The following is a 9,604-nucleotide window of genomic DNA, read 5'->3' as shown; positions in this document are numbered from 1 at the left end:
TTAATTTAGGTTTACATTTTTTTTTCTTTTTTAAACACAACACACTGAATTGTTAAATAATTACATTTAATGTATTCTTATTAACTAGTAAAACTACACATTCTGAACACTCCTACTATATGTAAACATGGTGGAGCATTGATTGGCAAAGAAACCCTCTTCACCTTTGCTATCCAACTGCGAGAGGCTATATTGCAGACCCCATGGTGGTCTACAGACAGCACTGTCAGTGTACCAGTTCTGATGGTATGCAAACTGATGGGAATCTAAAGTTCTAGGTATGTTCCCCTGTATGTGTCATGACTATGTGTAGCTTGTGGCTATAATCCCTTGCTGTGGATCAGTGTGGAGGGCCTCAAAGCAAGCGTAGAACTTGTTTGGTGGGTCTAGCAGTGTAGTGTGGCACCTCCTGCTCCTCTCCTCTGTAGTATCGCTCCAGTTTGAGCCTGTATTGTCTCTTGGCCTCTTTGATGGATTGATGCAGGCCTTAATATCTGGCCTTCGTCTGCTCCTCAGCATTACGTGAGAAATGCAGTAGAGCATAGCATGCATTGAAACTCACAGTTTATCCAGGGCTTTTGATTTCCTTATTTTATTTAGTACTTTGTCACGATACTGTTCTCAAGGTAGGTACTGATGTAGCCTGTTACACATGAAGCATAGTCCTCTACATTCACAGGGCTACTGTCTATTCTATACAATTCCTGGTTAGTTCTACCAAAACAGGTACATGCTGGTGTTTTCTTTGTCTCTCCAGTGTCTTCGGCAGTTGATGGATAAGATTCTCTGTTCAATAATCTAACTCAATAACTTAGGATGCCATACTCATACACCTTTTGTCACATTATAGCATGCTATAAACTTCATATTTTTCACCTAGTCACACTCTCCACCCCCCAACACTCATTCTCGATTGGATGATCTTAACATTGAATGACAACCTAAAAGACCAATCAATAATGTTTATGTTTCCAAAACAAATATACAAATAAAACACTGTAACCAGCTGGACAATTTCTCTTTCAAACAATGAGAAGAAAGAAAAAACAACATCATGAGGAAATACACACATTTCCCCACAGGGCTTCACTTAGTCCAGAGTTTAACAAATCTACTTCCTGGGGGAGCTTGCTTAAGGAGTTATCTGTTTGCCAGGTATAGGAACGCAGAGATGTGGTGGGACTGTCCAAAGCAATTCAGGGCACAACCCCATGTGTGGCTGTAGACTTGTTTTCTCTCTTGTTGCATGTGCTGGTGGTACCTGGGAAGGAGATTCCACAGGTTACATTGATTTAAAATCTGTCCATGATGAACTTGGCATCTGGGTGTGCAGTTTCTTGTTTGCTGATCATGTCATGCAGCAGCCCAGGGGCCCTGATGGAGTTTGTGTGCAGCAGAATGTAAACAGCCAATATGAACGCCGTGCTAAAGTGTCTCAGCAGATAACATGATCTGCATTTTACAGCCAACAGTTCTGTGTCAGTGTTTTTCAAAAGTCTGTACATCTGAATACCACCTGTTGTTACCATAGACACAGACCTGTTCTTCCCCGACTCCCCTGTGCAGTGCCCTCAGGAGGCAGAATGCATTTGAAGCTCTATAGCCAAGTCTGGTGTGCTGAAAGAGAGCCTCATTTCCATCAAAACAAGCACACCACAGTCCCTGATCTCATGCTGGATTGTAAATCCCAGTTCTCAGCTCATCGAGCTTGCCATGGTTCCACCTCATCCATTTTGTCGAGCAGCTGTGCTGCTCAATCTAGACAGGTGCCTTTGGGCCTTTTAGGCTTGAGTCCGAACATAGAAGAGAGTCTAAGTCAGAATGCTGAGTTCAGAGTTGAGAGGATAAGGATGGATTAAGTTTAAATTATGAAATGTCAGTAGATTGTGCAGTAGAAAGTGTGGATCAGTGTAATGGTTAGCTAGCTAACCTAGTTGTAAATCATGTCATCTTTTGATGTCTTAACATCGCTAGCTAGCTAGGTTAGTTTTTCTAATTTGAGCAGTTTTACAAATGTATGCAGTAATAGATAATATATAGCTATTATTATGCAGTAATATTATTATTATGCAGTAATAGATAATATATAGCTATTATTATGCAGTAATATTATTATTATGCAGTAATAGTAATATATAGATAGCTAGCTAAATACAGTTACCGAAAGAGTAGCCTAATTAGTTATCTAATGCTAGGTTGCTAGGTAATGAAAAAGGGGGTTTTCATACCAAGAAAAAACTAGGTTACTATGTGATAAAAAGTGATACAAAATTACAGAAAATATGGTGTCGTTCTGTTATGTCAGAGGAACAACTTAATGTCTGAAAATAAGACAAATTGACACAAGGACATTTTGACATATTAAGATGCCTCACCAACTACTTCTGGAAACTGGAGACCCATTGTTTGTAGACAAAGTAAATGTACATTTGAATGCCTAGACACCAACTATAAAGTTGCTGGGGTTTTTAGCTATTAATTGAATTGTGAATTAAATTTGGACCAAATCTGGTTTGGGTTTGTGTTGAAGTAATTCATTTTAATTTGGTCCAAATGCAGCTCAAAAACATATTTCAAAAACATAATAGCAAAACAATAGAAGTTAAGATGATTTCTGTTGCCTTCACAGAATGACCAAATAACTTACTCTTACCCTTGCATCACTGTCATGGGTAAATACAAAATATGTGTGGAGCACTGAGGACATGAGGTGTGATTTATTTAAATATTTTGGATGTAGTGAAAAAGAAAATGTCTATTTTGTATATTGTTTCATTTCTTTGAGAGCACCATGTAAAGTGTGGTTTTTATGTATAGTGGTCATAATGAATGTGTTGCTGACTTTTATGTTAAAATCACTGACCAGTATTGCTCTTTTGCACAATTTGGTTGGTTTAATTCAAAGTACTAGTATGGTGATATAATGTTAAGGTTTGTATTTCATATGCAAAGGTCTATCGGTTTAATTGAGGTAATGAAAAAGTAATCAACTGTAAGGACATTTTCTATTTTCTATTTAGAAACTAAAACTAGTTGTAAATTCAAAGTGTACTCAAAGTCTTAAAGTATACTTAAAGTATACTTAAACTTAAAGTATAGTTTAATTAAGCGTATACTTTAATGAACTAAAAAGGGGGCCAATTTATTCCCAAGAAGTATTGAAATTGTACACTTACAAGTATACTACATGAAGTATACTCCGGAATTTTACTTAAGTATACTTAATCAAATGAACTTTAAGAATCCTTTTTTTTTTGTAAGGGTACTGTCACTGTCTTGTTCTGTGTATTTGTTAGATTGTAGTTAATGTGCTTCCTGCTTCTTCTGATCTAATATCACACGGTTGTGTTTTCACACTTTGTAGCCATGTGTACTGTGCTGCTGTACTGTTGTGTTGTGTATCTGTAGTTTTGTTTTGTTTTTTTGACCTACTTAACCACATATGGTACATTGACTGGATGTAAAAGCTGTGTATTGATTGTAAAGCGTCTTTGGATTCTGAGAATGGTGCTAGATAAGTATAACTTCATCGATTCATTCATATAATTACTATGACTGAATTATTAATCAGTCTCATTAATCTGTCTCATTTATAATCAAATAAAAATGATCAAATAATCAAAAGTTGTACTGATGGTTAATGACATTAATCTGAAGAAAGTAATAAATGTGATTTCTTTAATATATTGGCAACATCCAGAATTTGAATGATTAAAAACAGACATTATATTTAATAACATGTAATACCACAAATATGTAAGACACAAATAATAGCATCAAGTCAATGTGCTTACAGTAGAGGGAAGCTAAATGGTGATTTAGATTGTGTTTGTTTGTGTGTGTGTGTGTGTGTGTGTGTGTGTGTGTGTGTGTGTGTGTGTGTGTGTGTGGAAAAGGGGAGAGAATTGAATACGTGCATACAGATCCTTGTCCACTCGCATGAGCTATGTAAGACGGAGATGTAATTTATGTAATTTACTGTCTTGGTTCAAAAAATGAACAAAAAATGGTGCTGAGTTTGAACAGCAGAACAATGTGACCTCAGCTGGTCTGTTTTAGTGTGATCACAGAATAGAGGGCAATGGCAGTGATTTAGACAAACTATCAATCATCAGTGGTATGTCTGGGCCTTGTGTTATCACAACTGTTGGTTAGAAGGAGAGAGATTGCATGCAAAAGTCTTTATGCCCTTAACCTGGGAGAGTGGTAGCTTATTGGGTGGTCTTTTGGGTTACCAAATGAAGGTTATGGTTTTGAATCCCAGCTCTGCCATGCAGCCACTGGTGGACCCTTGAGCAAGACCCTTAACCGTCTTGGCTCTAGGGATGCTGTACAATGCTTTACTCAACCTCTAAAGAAGCTGAGAGGCAGAAGAAAGTATTTTATTGTACTGTATATATGATAAATGGAGGCATTCCATCTGAGCTAGGATCAGATGCACAAGTAAAAAAATAGCATTTAACTATTATAGCTATGTTCTTTAACAAAACCATGCATTCTTTAGGTAATATATGCTATTTAGACAACAATGCCCAGACATTTCAAAATCACACATTTGTGGTTTTGGGAGTTATTGAAGCGTGTGGATCTTGCTGAATTCCTCTGGAATCAGGAGGGAATTTCCACCGCTTGTTCGTCAGTGATAAAGCGCAACATCATTCAGGCTCATTAGGAATCATCCTTCTGGTACTTGTTTCTGGAAATGGGGTTTTGTCAGCAGTTTAGCAAAAGGGAATTGATTGTCTTTGTTCCATGCCGCCTGACCGCCTTTGTGAGTTGCCTGAAAGAACTTCAGTGAATCTGTTGTTGCGGTAAAACTGATGAGGTGTTAGCTCAAATTCTACCATTGCATAAATTACCAAGTTTAGAAAACTGGCATTCACTGATGCTTGTGGTAACTGTCCATGTGGTGCTGAATGAAGACCAGAGATAGATAAACCTCTCTTGGATATGTTATATGGGAAAACCAGAGAGAACTTCTGTTCTAGAAACACGCCTTTTCTTCGGTTGATGGAAGATTGCTCTGTGTGTTGCTGATGGTTTTACCACATGCTGTTTGTACTGTGTGTTGTGTACTGTGCTGCTGTACGGTTGTACTGTATTTTGCATTCACACTTAGTAGTTCTGTGTACTTTGCTGATGTACTGTTGTGTTGTGCAATACACAAAACACAGTACACAGGACTACAAAGTTCTGTACAGTGTTGTACCATGGATGGACAGAAAAGACATCTCATCTCATCTCAATGTTTACTAGATATATGGAGGAATGACTGGACACCTGGCCACTGGAAGAAGGTAATGCAGTCTCATGAGTATTGTTATCTTTAATGTCTTTTACTGATAGTAAGACAAAGGCCGGTTTCGGCTGATGTTCCCTGTTTCCAACTGTCAAACACAGTGGCGCATCTGTAATGGTGTAAGCAGCCATCCCATGGGTGGGGGGAGCATTGATCTGCACTGTTGTGGAACCGCCAGGAACTGCCAAGAATTATGAGGCCATTTTGCAGGACCAGGTGCTCCAGACATTGCAAATTTGTTCCCTCATATTGCTCCCATATTCCAAGAAGATAATATCCCCATTACATGCTGCTAAACCAATTTAAGAGTGGAACACAATGGCAAAGTGAAACACATCTACAACCCTGTGTGTCTTTGTTGTCAGAAATATGCACGTTACGAAAACATCTGAGATAAAAAAACAGTATAATATGAGAAATATATGCCTAGCTGTACAAATATCACACACAGTTCAGTACTTTCATGACAGCATTTTTAAGTAAAACCAAAACTGTTCTGAAAGCAAGTATTCAGTCATTAATATATAATTTCAAGTTTTGTTTTGTTTCTTTGTTTTGTCCACCCCTGGTATCTACCTCAACAAGTTTACTGGCATATACATCATTCAAAGATGCATTAAAGGGTTACAGTGGAGGAACAAATGATAAATTATAGGGGAGAGGAAGATGAAGATGGAGAGAATCAGAGAGACCTCATGTGTGAGGGGAAGGGTAACAATCTCAGAGCAGAGGCGGCATCTGTTGTGTGAGTCGCGTGTCATTTGGAGGGTGATAGTGTGTGCGTGCCTTTGTTCTGTTGAGATATGGCATGTTATCAAGAGCAGCTTGTTTGTTCTCACAGGTGTCATTTGTTTGTCAATTTTCAAACAACACTCATACACACTCACACACACACACACACACACACAAACAGACTTACACACATACATGCATACACAGGAGGCTGTAACAATTCTTGTATAGCCACCAACAGTGCACTTTGATCGCTGGAGAAATAGCAGCAATTATCTCCCCTTGCATCCTCTCTGTGTTGTTTCTGTCTCTCGTCCTCTGTGGTGTGTGTATGTGTGGCTATTTTTTGCTTATGACATTATGGTATAAGAGAACTGGTCATCTTTTATTGTTTCCACATCACATGATATTTGAGCATTCTCTCTCTGTCACTCAATCTCTCTCTCACTCTCTCTCTATCACACACACACACACACACACACACACACACACACACACACACACACACACACACACACACACACGTACTTTTCCACATCTGTTCTCTGTCCATAGGCTATTTTATGGAATATATTTTAGATGCTTTGTTTTAGTGTTAATAATGTAATATCAGCTTTAGGTACTAAAGAAATCAACTTTTGACTACTATACTGCAGTTAAGATATGCATTATACTTTAAAGCCACATTATTGCTGAATTTCACGAATGTTAACCCTGTCATCTTAAAAGGGGAACTGCCAGTTACAAAGTGGCATAGATCCTAAATCATGGGAGACATGTCCTAGCAAATTTTGAAACTTGAGAACGTTACAGATGAAGGTAAACTCTCTGTACCCTCCTCCAACCCCTCCGTTGTTCTGTAAAAGCACGGCGGTTACTGCTGCTCTGCTCTGCTTGTGGTGGTCGATGTGCTGTTCCCAAACAGGAGGGACTGAATCTTAGTACAATGATGGTTCCCTTTGGCCTTTGCCAGGCTTGATGCCTGTGGGCACAAAGGGACTTCCATTAGCATTGCATCTCTGTGTGGGGATCAGGGGGTGGAGGTGGATTTCTTTAATTTGGTTTGCACCTGCTGGCCGTCTCTGTGGTATATTACAGTAAATTAAATCGTATTAGAAGAAGGGTGTGTGTGTGTAGGCAATTATTGTAAACAGTTTTCCTAGCACCATTCAGTAAGTTGGTACCATTGCACTTACATTGTTTATTAAATTATCTTAAATAAGTCCAAAGCTAAGGAACTAGAAGATTCTAAGACCCACTGCTATGCAGTAATCAGAGATCCAAGTCAGATATTCATAATGTTCTGCATGCAATCATAGTTTTGGTATCGAATAGAGCCCCTTCAGAAACTCTATCATTGTATAACAAATTTTAGTTTAAAAAAAAGTAAATCCCTGTGCTGCCTTAAACTTCAGGTCACTTCAAGTTAAGAGCTGCATGCATCAGATTTAAAACCTTGATGCTTGCCTACAAAGCCAAAAATTGACCAGACCCTCAATACTTGATGTCAACGGTCAAAGTCCGATCTGTACCTCAAGTACTTCGAACCTCAAGTCCCGCTCGGATTCAAATGCCATGCTTCAAGTCTCATGGAAGACAAGTATCAAGACTATTCTCTGTCCTGGCTCCTAGATGGTGGAATTGTCACATCGACCGAACTCCAAGCTCACTACAACACCCAACATGCCGTTCGTTGCAAGGCCAAGGACTCATCCAATCATACACATTCATTCAGATCGTCATCACCAGAATATTGACAGTACCTGTGTTCTACTCCCCACCTGTATATAAACCTGTTTAGACCTCACCAGCATTGCAAAGTATTGCCACTAGTTTCGACTGTGCATACCGAGTGTTATTTCCTTGATTGCTTTCCCGTGTTTCAATTGTGTTTTTTGCTCTTTGGACTACTGATTTTTGCCTACCCCTTTTGTATAGTTTGTCTGGTTTGTTATTGATCTTTGGTTATTGGACTCGGACTGTTTACCTATATGATTTGGATTAGCCCTGTCTTGGCTTTTTTGGTTTCGACCCTGGCTTGTTCAGCCATCACTTGTTCTACATCCACGAGCGTCTGGCCTTACTTGTCCCATCACAGGAATGAACTTCTGCTTGCTGTCTGGACAGCAGAGTCCCTTGCAGTCTTCAAAGGCAGACTGAAGACCCATCTATTTGTGAAACATTTAATGACCACTGACCCTGCTCCTATGTTGACTAACTGAAACTAGTACTTATTGTAGGGCATTGTTTATTTCACTGATGTTGACTAACAAACTCTAGTATTTACTCATAGTACTTATCATTGTCTAAGAGAGAGCTTATGTATTTGGTACTTCTAGGCATCAGCAATGATTCCTGTATTTCTACAGTATTCTTGTTCATTGGTATCTTGGACTCTAACCTACCCTACTGGCTAGGATGTATTCTATGAGTAAATGACAAAACACTTTTGTAAGTCGCTCTGGATAAGTGTCTGCTAAATGCCGTACATTTAAACGTAAATGTAAGATAACAACTGTGTTTGCTTTATATTCTGTTAACCTACTATTTGAAATTTCATTAAATCCAAATTTTTAGGCAGCTAGGCAACTTGCTTTTGAGATAATCAGGTTACTGAAGATCTTCAGTGCTGCAAGGTTCCTACCAGAAAGATACTGTTTAATACTGAATTGTTCTCTATACGTGAGTTCTACATCTCTAGATGGTATAAACTGGAACTGGAGTAAATCTTGCTGGTAGCGACCAGCATGGCAAGTGATTTTCTGTCACAATTACTGATTTTCAGCAGTATAAAATCTCACTTTCTCAATAATTATTATTTGATTAATTTGCTGTTTTTAATTTGTGATTATTTGCCCTTGAAGCCAGTTTAAAAGAATGTATTTATTTATTTATGCCACAGTATTCCCTTTGCAAAATGTGGATGGAGAAGCTTAACAAATGATCATGTGAATTTCTAGTCATGTAACTTGGAATCTTTGGGATAAGTAATTAAAATTTGCATAAGTAATTAGGTGAATCATAACTTGAGAGTCATGTTAGAATATAACTCATCCAGGATTGGAATTCTAGAAGTGTTCATTGCTCTGGATTTGGATTTGGATTTGGTGAAAACCTTTTACAAAACTTTTTTTTTTCCTATTCTCTTCTTTATCCAACAGTGACCACTAATTAATGGCTAGGTCATTTTGTCCAGCCTTGAATTCAAATGAGAAGGGAAAAAATCCAATTTAAGATCAAATTAGATTAGTATGACTGATGAGCAACCAACCCTATCCTTTTAAATTAAAAAGGTTCAAGGTGGAACCCTTTCTGGCTTCTTCATATTGACCTTACAGGCGAACTTATTTGGTGTCAGGTAAAGCTGTTTTACAGTGGTTATGGTGTAAAGTATTTCTACAATAATGTGTCATAATGCAGCTTAGATAATTGCTTACATTTTGCTGTCACTGTTTAGTGTGAATGGTTCTTTAACTTTGAAACAAACAATAACGAAAGCAAAAACAGCAATTTGTGTAAATGTAAGCACCCAGAACTTTTCCCTCCTCTTTTGTGGGAAATTGTGTAATATCG

The sequence above is a fragment of the Electrophorus electricus genome, chromosome 6, assembly GCF_013358815.1.
Source record: "Electrophorus electricus isolate fEleEle1 chromosome 6, fEleEle1.pri, whole genome shotgun sequence".
In the NCBI taxonomy this organism is placed as follows: Eukaryota; Metazoa; Chordata; class Actinopteri; order Gymnotiformes; family Gymnotidae; genus Electrophorus; species Electrophorus electricus.
Note: the sequence above shows the minus strand (reverse complement) of the source record.